Source organism: Dermacentor variabilis, chromosome 3 (genome assembly GCF_050947875.1).
Source record: "Dermacentor variabilis isolate Ectoservices chromosome 3, ASM5094787v1, whole genome shotgun sequence".
In the NCBI taxonomy this organism is placed as follows: Eukaryota; Metazoa; Arthropoda; class Arachnida; order Ixodida; family Ixodidae; genus Dermacentor; species Dermacentor variabilis.
Genome location: NC_134570.1, coordinates 137,214,852 through 137,227,081, shown reverse-complemented (window position 1 = coordinate 137,227,081; position 12,230 = coordinate 137,214,852). Strand labels below are relative to the sequence as shown.

At 44.7% G+C, this 12,230-nt stretch overlaps 1 long non-coding RNA gene across 2 annotated transcripts in view; it reads right to left on the bottom strand.

Moving 5' to 3' along the window:
• The window catches only part of LOC142574216 (uncharacterized), a 92,130-nt gene that overhangs the window by 49,823 nt on the left and 30,077 nt on the right, over positions 1-12,230 (bottom strand). The gene's annotated exons all lie outside the window — the stretch shown is intronic.

The window sequence follows — 12,230 nt, the reverse complement described above, 5'->3', positions numbered from 1 at the left end:
CATATGCAGCGCCCTAAGAACCTGCATGCTCGTGCCCAGACGTACAGCCAGTATAAAGGCGGAAACACTGCAAATTTTCTAGCAGCCATAGGACCCACAGGCTGCGTTATGTTTGTACCTTAAGTATATGATGGGCGGGCTTCTGATCGGTTTATCGTGCAGGACTTAGGATTTTGTGACTATCTCGAAAACTGTGATGAAGTAATGGCAGATCGAGGCTTCAGCTTGAATGAGGAGATGAAAGCAAAATGAGCTCGCCTAAATATTCCCGCTTTTACATGAGGAAGGAACAGGCTTGAAGAAGCGAAGGGTAACGATGACAAGCGGAATCGCTTCGTTAAGAATACATGTCGAAAGAACAATTAATCGTATTAAGACACTTAGAGTACTAAAGTCTAATGTCCTAATTCATCACAAGAAACTTGTAAAGGAGATTTTTGTAGTTTGTGCTGGACTTTGCAATTTGAAGTCACCCCTTATTCGCAATGATGTCATCGTTCAAGAAGGTACCCCGTGAGCAAAAGTATATGGCCGCTGAAAAACCCTGAATTTATTCGTAATTCAGATATACAAACTGACAAGTGGCCAGGAAAACTGGCAATGTCATGGTTTTACAGCTGTCCTCTATTTGGAGTTATATGCATAGGGGGAAAATCAGCTTAATCGCAGAATATGTGGAACTTTTGCTCAGTGGAGTACCTGTGTCAAGTGCATTACTTGCTAGCAATGACTTAGTCATGGCTGGAGGATTGGTCTCGCAACACTTGCTCTAAAAATGCTGCGGTAATTTTGTGTTATTGTATACGGTAAGCTTCTTTTATTTTGCGAGGGATTTCACTTCAAAATCTGAGACTTGCATTATATTTTCATAAATGTTCATAGAGAGCCTGGTAGACTTGCGAGAGATTTCACGTCAGGTCTGAGATTTATTCTAAATACGCCAAGGTAATATACTTGCCAGTTGTTCGTCATGTGTATTGATACTTTTTGTGCTCATTCTTATAGTTGTGTTGTGGTATTACGTGCAATTTCCCAGTGTAAATGTAAGGTCATCTCACACAAGAGCACACAGAATTTCGATTATTATTTTATTGTGTTCTTACAGATGTTCACAAAGAGCCTGATAACTTTTTTTTTCTTGTTGCGAGCGATTTTATTCTGAAGTTCAAGATTTATTCTCGTAGATTCAGTGAAAAGTATGCCAGGAGGAAAGCATACAAGATGTATTCAACAGTTGCCATTAATGTGTTGTACCATCTTTTATACATATGATTAGACCTTTGTTCCAATTAGTACATTTTTTATTGTACATGTAAGGCCATATCGCAAAAGCGCTCATGTGATTTAGAAGGCTATTGCATGATGTTCTCATAAATGTTCACAAGGAGGAACCAAGGCTAGTCACCACTGTGTAGCTTCTTAGAACGACAGAAAGCTGAGCTAGTTGGTGAGGATTCATAATTCAAAAAGGAGGTGAGGGTTGCAGACAGGATACAAGAGCAGAAAAGTGGACAACACGAACGCCGTCTATCAAATGAAGGGAGCATTGAGGCGAAAAAAGAAAGAAGACACAAAACTCATCTGCGCAAGTTCAGGAATGGTATCAGTCTGTCGTGTCACGTGTGTAACGTGTCAGTCGGGTACATATGCCGGTCAACGTGAGAGATAACTGTTAAGGCATTTAATCTCCTCCTTATGTGAAGTAATCGAAGGCTAACTCACGCACGGTCTTCAACCATTATAGATATCCCGTGCCTCTACAATAACACGCATATCTTCATTCTTATGCCATCTAACTCGGGCGTGCAGTTACAATCTTGGCAATGTAGGGAAAGATTAGAAGGTGATCCGCTGGTTAACGACCTTTTGTTCCATTAGCCTCTGATTCATACACCGTCCCGTTTGCCATACGTAGAATCCAGGCCACATCTAAGAGAAATTTTACAAACCACACCCATATGACAGTCAGTAAAACTGTTGTTTTTATTGTGTTTCACTGGACAAAATCTCTTCTTTTTTTTGCCTTTTACCTGCTCCTGTTTCCTCTGTACGGCAGCGCATATCTTACTTAGCTTATTGGGAGCAGTGAAAGGAACATGAACATCATATCTACTTGCAACTTTTTTAAGCCTGTGCGACACTGAATGTACGGAATAGCCACTATCCTTTTTTTGCTATTACTGCCTTCTGTAATCACGTCCGTCCCCCTCGACTTCTTCAGGCGCTCAGCCACAGTGGCCACTGCTACACTAGGATAACCTGCTTCTAATAGGCGGCGCACCTGCGCAATAAAACTGGCGCTGATTTTGTGCATGCAGGATCTGGTGAGAGAAGACTTAAGGCACGACATGGCAATTCCGTATTTTACTACTTTGGAATGCTTGGATTGAAAGTTAAGCAACGACTTCGAAGATATTGGGGAGTACTGCCAAGGAAATGTCAAGGAAACCAAGGAAATGTCAAGAAACTGAATTACGCTTCGCTGAGGAAATTCCTTCGTAAACTTTAGTCCTCCTACATAAAGTTTAAATTTCTGACTTACTGACGTAGCAGCGGAATCAAATTCTTCCCCATTGCAGAAAATCACGTAATCATCAACGTAACGAAATATCTTGATAACGCTCTCACCTAAGGCTTTCTCTAAGCAGCTGTCAGCCTTACTCAGCTAAATATTGCTTTAGTACAGCCGCCTTCTTCTGACTCCTGCCTGAAGCCTTGACTTTCGTCGATTTTCTATCATCTTTTGCTGTGGCCGATGGTGATTACGTCGCCACACCTGTTCCTGGTGTCCTTTTGATGCGCAATAGCACTGTGCCCTACTCCGTTGTCACAGTCGCCGATAACCGGACATGCCTCCCCGTCGTCAGTTTTGGCCTGACAAAAGAAGTTCTACCTCATGTCATATCAGTTGCAACCTACGTACTTATGAAGAGATGACCACGTTACGGCGTTTTCAGAAGACGTGTGATCAGATTCTTCACCATGTCCACAGGATGCTATTAACGCTGACGCAATATTTCATCCCCTGATTGCTGCGGACCTATTGCCTGAACAAGCAGCAGCTCTGTGTCGCTTTTGGTTTCCTACCACGACATCTTCGACCTCAACAATCGCCTGTTGGGTCAGACTTCAATTTTAAGCATCACATAAAAACGTGTGATGCTAGTGGTATTCACCGCCGGCCATATCAAGTTTCTGCTTCGGAGCATAAGGTTATTCAAGATGAACTGAACAAGATGCTCGCAAAAGGCATTGTTGAGCCGTTGTCGAGCCCTTGAGCGTCGCCCGTGGTGCTTGTTAAAAAGAAAGATGGCACATGGCGTTTCGCTGTAGATAATTGTCATCTAAACCGCGTTACCGAGAGACGCGTCTACCCCTTGCCTCGCATTGACGGCGCCCTCGATTGTCTCCACGGTGCCAACTACTTTTCATCAATAGACTTTTCGTCTGGTTATTGACAAATTTCTGTGGTTGAAAAGGACCGAGTGAAGACCGCGTTCGTCACCCCTGATGGTCTGTACCAATTCGAAGTTATGCCGTTCAGTCTATGCAACGCTCCAGCAACATTCGAGTGTATGATGGATTATTCGCTCCAATGGTTCAAATGGTCAACATGCCTCTGCTACCTCGACGAAGTTCTCGTGTTTTCGCCTACATTTCAGACATACCTTGAGGGCTTATCAGCCGTTCTTCATGTCTTCCGTGAGGCTGGGCTCCAACTAAACTGATCTAAGTGCCACTTCGGTCGTCCGCAGATTACAGTGGTGGGCCTCCTCGTCGACGCTTCCGGTATTCAACCAGACCCGTAGAAAATTCGTGCTGTCACATCTTCACCTCAATCTGTGAAAGACGTCCGAAGTTTTGAAGGACTCTGTCCCTACTTCCCACGCTTCGATATAGACTTCGCAGAGATTAACCGACCACTTACTGACCTTCTGACGAAGGACGTGCGGTTTACATGGGGTGCCGCTCAAACTGCCGCGTTTGCCCACCTCACCAACATTCTCCCCCCGCCACCTATACTGGCCCACTTTGACCCGTCCTCACCTACAGAGGTGCGTACCTATGGCAGTGGTCACGGTATCGGAGCCGCCTTATAGCCCCAACAGGTCAAGATCGTGTTATCGCCTACGCTAGCCGCTTCCTCAAAACAGCGGAGTGCAGCTATCCAATTACAGACCCTGAATGCCTGGCTCTCGTCTGGGCGATTTCCAAATTCCGCCCGTACTTGTATGGCACGCACTTCTAGGTCATCACGGACCACCACGCGCTCTGCTGGCTTTCCTCGCTCAAGGATCCTACCGGCCGCCTTGGTCGCTGGGCTCTGCGGCTGCAAGAATATTCCTATGCAGTTGTGTACAAGTCGGGGTGATTACATCAAGACATAGACTGTTTATCACGCTATCCAGTGAACGAGCCACCCGCTGACCTGACCCCGCTGCCGACGCTTGCGTTTTCTGCGACTCTCAGCTGCTACACGTTGCCAAAGAGCAACGCCGTGATGCCACTCTGCGTGCCACTAATTATGACTTGGAATATTCGTCTTCTGAGGCGTCCCTTTACCTGTTTGTTCTGCGGAATGGTGTGTTATACCGCCGAAGTGTACGACCCGATGGTCCTGCCCGATTCCTCGTCATTCCTAAGCACTTCCGGTCAGCTATTCTCCAAGAACTTCATGATTTACCAACGGCAGGTCACCTTGGCGTCTCCCGCACCTACAACCGGATTTGCCGACGCTTCTTTTGGCCAGGCCTTGCCTGCTACGTCCGGAAATACGTTGCGGCCTGGGAAAAATGCCAGCGCCGAAAAACACTACTGATGTTCCCTGCGGAGTACCTTCAACCGCTCGATATTTCTTCGGAGCCATTCTTTCGCGTTGGCTTGGACTTACTTGGCCCTTTCCCTGTATCCACGTCTGGCAACAAGTGGGTCGCTATGGCGACAGATTACACCACTCACTGCGCCATCACGATAGCGCTTTCAACAAGCTGCGCCACAGATCTCGCTGATTTTCTTTTACGCGACGTGATTCTGCAGTATGGTGCTCCACACGAACTGCTCACTGGCCGTGGTGAGACATTTCTTTCTCAAGTTATCGCTGACATCATGCGCTCCTGTTCCACCAAGCACAGGCTGACTACGTCTTACCATGCACTCACCAATCGTGTCAGCGAGCGTCTGAATCGTGCCCTAACAGACATGCTTGCAAAGTACGTCTCGTCCGACCATACTGATTGGGACCTTACCCTACCCTATGTCACTTTTGCTTATGATTCTTCGCGTCATGACACTGCAGGTTATTCCCAGTTCTGTCTGTTATTCAGCCGAGAACCCACATTGTCACTGGAAGCTTCCCTTCCATCCGGCGCAGCAGAGACCAGCGAGTATGCACTTGACGCCATCACCAGGGCATCCCAAGCACGTGAAATTGCCCGCGCTCACCTCCTGATCTCCCAAGAGAAGCAAGGGCGTTTGTACGATCACCCACACCAAGATCTCCACTTTTCACCTGGATATCGGTACTCCTGTGGTCCCCGACTCGGCAAGTTGGCCTGTGAGAAAAACTCCTGTCTCGGAACAAAAACCCATATCGAGTGCTGCCTGCCGTGGCTCCAGTTACGTACGAAATCACCCCAGTCAGTACCAGTGCCTCATCTGCCCCAAATTCCACTGACGTTGGGCGTGTCGCACATCTCAAACCATATTACTCTCCTGTTATAACCGGCATTTAGACCCACCGGGGCAGTGCTTCCGCTGCCGGGGATAATGATAAATGTATATTGCGTGTTTCTTGCGGACGATGCACGCGGGCGCCCCGTCCCGACGAAGATGACGAATGCTCTCTGGCTGTCGAGCTATCGGCTCAACTGACCAGCGCCGCAGTTATCCATTGTAAATATACCTTTCGAATAGTCTCCAGTTCGTGATTCTTCGTTCGCGTAACAATATCAAATTTTCTGAACATGTATATGTCGTAGCTTGTATGAGGCAGGCAGCTCCAGATTAGGATGTGATATCAGTTAGCATGCTCGAATTTCTGGCACAGAACTTTATGGGATAATTGGTAAATATTGTGGATATGGCTACCTACCTAAATTTACAGCTAAAATCTTGGTTTTAAGGAACGCTACAAAAGTGATCGATTTGGACGACATTCGGGCGATTGTGCTCCCCACTATGACAAGAGACTTATCGTAATGAGTCATTTCTATTCGTATATCAAAGCAAATTTCTAAAGTTATTTCATTAAGCACAGCTTAGATGGCCTTTCGCCATGGCAGTTTTATTTCGTCAGCTTATCTCCGTTTAGAAGGCAGAATACGATTATAACTGTGAAATACAATGAAGGTTCGGGCATCGCTACTCTAGAAGTTGAAAATACTTAAATACTTATTAAAACGTAAAGTACAGCCTTCCACTGAATAAACTGGCTGTCTTAAACATTTTCTTTTATATCATTGCTTAGATCAGAGAGTTCTCGCACGAAATAATTTTTTTCTGCACTAACGGAAAGCATAACTATTATTGGTTTACTCAGGCCATAGGAGTACATCAGGGCGCAGTGTTTTCCCTACTATTATTTATTGTGCTTCACTATTTTCGAACTATGAAGGACGGCACACTATTCCTGTATGCGGATGATATTGCATTATTCGCCTTGCCTAAATACGTGCACATGCTTCTTTGCCAAAGTTGCAAGCGCATTTGAATGTTCTTGTGGATGGCTGCTAAATTTGCGCTTGCTCCTTAGAGTTACAAAAGCTCCAATCTTGTATTCCTTTCGCATCAATTTCTTTCCCTTCCGTTTGTGGATCAGCCTGAACTGATTCTACGTATAAACTTTATTAGGTACCTGGGACTGATTACGAACATCACCTTGATTGGGGTCCTCATAAAAACATATTGTGATAAAATATAAAGTTGCTCTAGACCGTTTGAGTACACAATGCAACAGGATGTTTGATATGCGTAGGAATATTGTACTTTACATTTATCACCCATATGTATTATCGCGTGTTCTTGAATTTGGTTGTGTGTCGATATCTGGCTCTCCAAGTTAAAAGTTTCAACACTTATTTATAAGAGCGATGAGGGCCCCATGTCGGTGTCGTCGTGTTAAAGTATGTTGCAAGTTTCCTGCTTTATCTAGAAGCAAACATGCCAGTTCTACCGTAGAGGTTTCAAGTGCTCACAATGAAATTGTTTTTTAAAGCAAACACACTTGTTTCTTAGTCAAGCTACTGGATGTTTGTCTAATAATCCGCACTTCGTTTCCATTCTATGTGGCTAACATTCAAGCTCCTTCACGTAATGTTTACGCAGTCCCTTAGAAAAAACAAACATTTATCTGCGAATTATTCAATGTGTCAGTTTATTAGAAATATGTAATACTCATGCTTGTAAGTTTCCGGAATCTGCTCTGAATTATTATTTGGGTGGTTTGCTATCCGTCTTCGGGATTATGCTTGTGGCGGAATTCATCGTTACTTCCTTGCCCTATGTAAAAATGTCAGTTATAAAAAAATGCTCGCATACTGTGAGTCAGTTCTTATTTTGCGGAAAAGCACAACTAATTTTCTTCTCAATCAATCGCGATACTTTATCATTACACCTTATGTTACGAAAATTCGGTACCAATTACGTACGTGCCTGTCAGGCAAATAGGCAAGGCTCCCCCCTCTTCCCAAACACACACACACACACACACGACCCACGTGATCGACACTACCGCGGAATACACTGTCTCCAGGATGCGTATTTCTTAACCTGATGATACAGGGACTGCCCGTAAAGGCGGTGGTTCCGGGTTCGAGTGCCGGATCAGGGCAAATTTTTCTTCAGCTGCGAGGCTTTCTTTCTAGGAACCCGTATGGGTTTCCATTGTAGCAATTGCTACGATTGGGTGGATGTCTCATTTTCCCTTTGCTAAGCTCTGTAAAGATATTACAGTAGAAGTGACGTTCGACTGTTTCTGCTACTACAGATTTGTCATATATTTCCTCTCAATTTCCCCAGACATAATTGTCTTACAAGACTGCTGGCTTTCAATGGTCGAAATGTTGTTCTTCAAAAATACCGATTATTTTGTTTCGATTGCCCTGCCAGAGGTGGTGGCATTGCTTGCTTGATTTCAACTAAGTTTAGTAAGCAGTCCACAATTTAGTACCAATTTGTATCTGCTGAATGCGAAATTTTAGCACTATACGTAGCACTCACAGACTGCTCCCCTTTTATCTCAGTTCATTTGTATTTTTCACCAGGAATACAGGATGCCCAATCTCTAGATAGCGTATTAGATTCCTGCAGGAAAGCCATAGTTCTCATTGGTATCTTTAATTTACAGCAGCTGTCTTTGAGTTTTAAAACTGATTTAGGGGGAAAACGCCTGTGACACTGGACTCTTTATAATAATCTATCCTGTTTAAATTCAAAAGTTGCTATGTTTGTTCGCGGCCAGCCTCAAGCGGCTATAGATCTCACTTTTTGCTGCTCGTCTCTAACTGTATCCTCGTGGAATACTACACAATGCGCTACAAACAGCGATCACCTTCCTATTATTCTTCAGAATGATTTCTCTGGGATTTCTTTCAGAAGAAAAAAACACATTTGTGTACTATTGCAAATTTCAAAAGGACTCGAAACATACGATGCTTTCCCGTACGAATATGCAAGAGAACATAAGGGCTATGAGCCTCTGTGCAGTTTTGTAACGTTCCAAGAAGAACGCAGCTTTCATTGAACCGCCGACACAGGTAAATCTTTCAGTCCGTGATGGAATTTAGAATGCACGCGCTCTCACCGAAAACAAAATCTCTCTGGAAGAAACTGCTTTGTAATCAATGTCCAAAAATTTGGAGGAATTGCCAATTTATGACTGTATGTTTCAAGCATACGATAGCTAAAGTTGAATTCCAAAAGGATTAGAAGCATCAGCTAAATGGCATTGCGAAAAAAATTGATGACCTTGCCAAACGCGCGTCCACTCTTGAAACTGCCGTCAAAGACCCGGACAGGTTGAAAATAACTGTTACCGAAACATCTTCGACGATTAATTCATCGGAAATAAAAGTAGGACAGCTATCCGGAACCCTGAATGACCTAGAGAACAGATCTAAGCTAAAAAACCTGAGTGTGAAAGGAGTTCCAGAGGGGTAAACAAAGTCTTAAAATGAAACCGAAAAAATTGTTCGAAATTTGTTTTAAAGCAAGTTGCGTCTCCAAGTAGGAACCAATGAAAGCGCATCATCTGGGGCATCCTAAAAGTAGTTTCAACGGGCCGTTCATCCTCCAGTTTCTGAACTTAAAAAGCAAGCCGGATGTTTTTGGCGAAATCGTTGAACCCAAGAGACTACAAGGATCAGAACGTGTAGTTCGAGGACGACTTCTCGTCTAAGATGCGTGCAATCAGAGAGCGGTTGGGGGATTTCGGAAAACCGTTCCGCGATCAGAAGCAAATAGTGCGACTCAAGTTTGACAAGCTTTCAAGTAATGGACAAACATACATTTCTGAGTATGCCTCTGGCACTGTCGTCCCCTTGGCAAACATGTTATCTCAGTCCACGCAACCCTCTAGCCTTGCAATGACAGATGCCTGTAAAGTCTAAAAACAAGCCGAAAAGCGTTCTTACGCTCTCGTTTTTGTTTTCCAACTTCTGTAGTATTTTATCTAAGCAAGGGGATCTTGTCTGTTGTATGACCGCGTATGCAACTAACATTTTATTAGGCACTCAGACATGGCTCAGTAGTGACGTACCAGACTGTGTATTGACTATTCATTCTGAGTTAAACACATCCCAAAAAGACAGAAGTACAGACCGTGGAGGTGGTGTTCTTGTGGCTGTTCGAAAATCAATTCACTCTCAAGGTGCGCTTGTACCATTATTTTTCCTTGAAACTTGCTGGTCATTGTACGCTCCAGACCATACCATTCTTCCGTTCACATCGGCGTTTGCTATCCTCCCGCAGTCCCCGGTTCTAATTTCATTCCATGCTTAACCTCTTAAAGCTAAACATTTCGACAGAATTGCTTGTCTGGTTGGGAAATTGATTAGGACTTTCAGACTAACTCCAGCCAAATAACTGAATTTTATTAGCCCGACTGTTCGGAGCCCATTTGGCTCCTTTTTCAGGGGTTGTTCTTCGGGGGTGGCGATGTGCAGGGTCTTTTGTAAAGAAAAAGAGGGGAGAGTACGGAAGGTCGGGAGACACTTCACATACTGAAAAGGGGTGGAAACAAAAGGGTTGAGACAGCTGCGGTGGTGCTGGGCGGCTGGGATGACCGGTGCTGGGGGAGCTTGTCCGCGAGAGTGCCGGTGAGGGGAGGTGGGGGGGGAGGTAACAGGGCAGCGCCAACGTTTTGGCGTTGGTGAACTCTGGCTGGGCGTCCTTTCCTTTTTTTCGTCATGTCGCCAACACCATGTAGATATATCGAGGGTAGTTTGCCATTCACGCGGTTGATGTAAACCTCATATTCTGAATGTGCCATGACTCCAGTAGTAGTCTTATTTGCCAGTTCGTCTCTGTTTGAAGGATTTGGGTTTCCTGGAAAACAATTTTGTGGTCAGCGTCTTAAGAGTGTTCGGCGACGGCGCTGCGTATACGGTTGAAAGTTCTGACGTCAATCTTGTGTTGTCTGACCCTTTCTTTTAGATTTTTGGTTTCCCCGATGTACGACGCCGGACAGTCGGCACAGCTGATTTTGCAGACGACCACCCGTAACCAGCTGATCTTGTAGACGACCTCGTAACCGCTGCCCCCCCCCCCCCGGCCTCCCATCAGCGGCACTCTCACGGACAAAGCTCCCCCAGCACCGGTCATCCCAAACGCCCAGAACCACGGCAGCCGCCTCATCCCCTTTTGTTTCCCCCTCTTCCCCGTATGCGAAGTATCTCCCCACCTTGCGTACTCTCCCCTCCTTTTCTTTACAAAATATCCTTTTAAAGCGGCACAACAGCAACCCCGAAGAACAACCCCTGAAGAGGTTGCCGAATGGGCTCCGAAACGTCGGTCTAATACAGTGGTATTATTTGGTTCGAGTCAGCCTGAACGTCCTAATGCTTAACCTCTGAATTAGAAGACATTCCAAACTGGTTTCCTCGCTTCTTTGCCATTTTCACAGGAGACTTCAGCTACCATGGAATACATTGTAGCAATAAATGCCAGTTTCAGCTATAGCTCGTGCAAACAGGAATGTGTTAATTTTCTTTACGCTCCTAACCTGTTTTCATTACACCAGATTGTGAAAGAACCCAGACGTGACACCACCATTCTTCATTTTATGTGTACCACGCATCCTGGCACTATTTCTGGTAATTTTCTAGAAGTAATCAGTGATCAGGGGGTAATCCAGTTTAATTACCAATTTCTTGCTAATTTCCACAAGAAAGTAACCCAACGAAAATATATTTATGACTATTCTAAAGCAAATACCTCTGCTATCAGTAGGTTTCTTAACGATTCCTTTTTACCTTTAAAGCATGACTTCAGAAGCTTTTCTGTTGACGAAAACTGGGGACTATTTAAGCACATAATTTAAAGTGTAAGGGATATGTTTATCCCAAAACGTTGTATTTATCTCAGCCTGAAAAGGCCTTGGCTTACCCGGCATTTTAAACTCTTAATCGGAAGAAAAAAACGCTCGCACCGCACTGCTATGCACACCAACAACGCTGACGCCTGTGCTAAGTACAGGTTTATTGCACGTCTTTGTAAAACTGAAATAAAAACGTCTAAGGATTCATTCTTCAATACTACACTACCAGGAACTCTAAAAACTGATCCCCAGCCCTTGTGGAAATAGTTAACCCTGTGATGTCTAAAACGCAGCCTAATTTACAGGACGCAGGCCAGCAGCTCTCCCCCTTCAAGACCGCTAACCAACTGAATAACTCATTTGTCATTTGGCTTTCTAGTGAAAGGAACATGCTCCGATCATGTATGCTGCCTCATTCTCACTGTGTTAGTATGCCGGATGTGCTTGTGACTCCGGAGGGAGCTTTAAAAAAGATACACAGACTTCCTGTTAAAATGAGGCCTGATCCTGACGGTATATGCTCTAAATTATAAAAAAAAAATCATTGTTCGATGGTCATCCGCATTCTGTGGATGATTTTTCAGCAATCTATACATGACAGTACCCTGCCATATGACTAGAGAATCTCGCCCGTCATGTCCATCTACAAATCGGGCAATCGCCACGACTGCGGTAACTACAGACCGATGCCACTAAC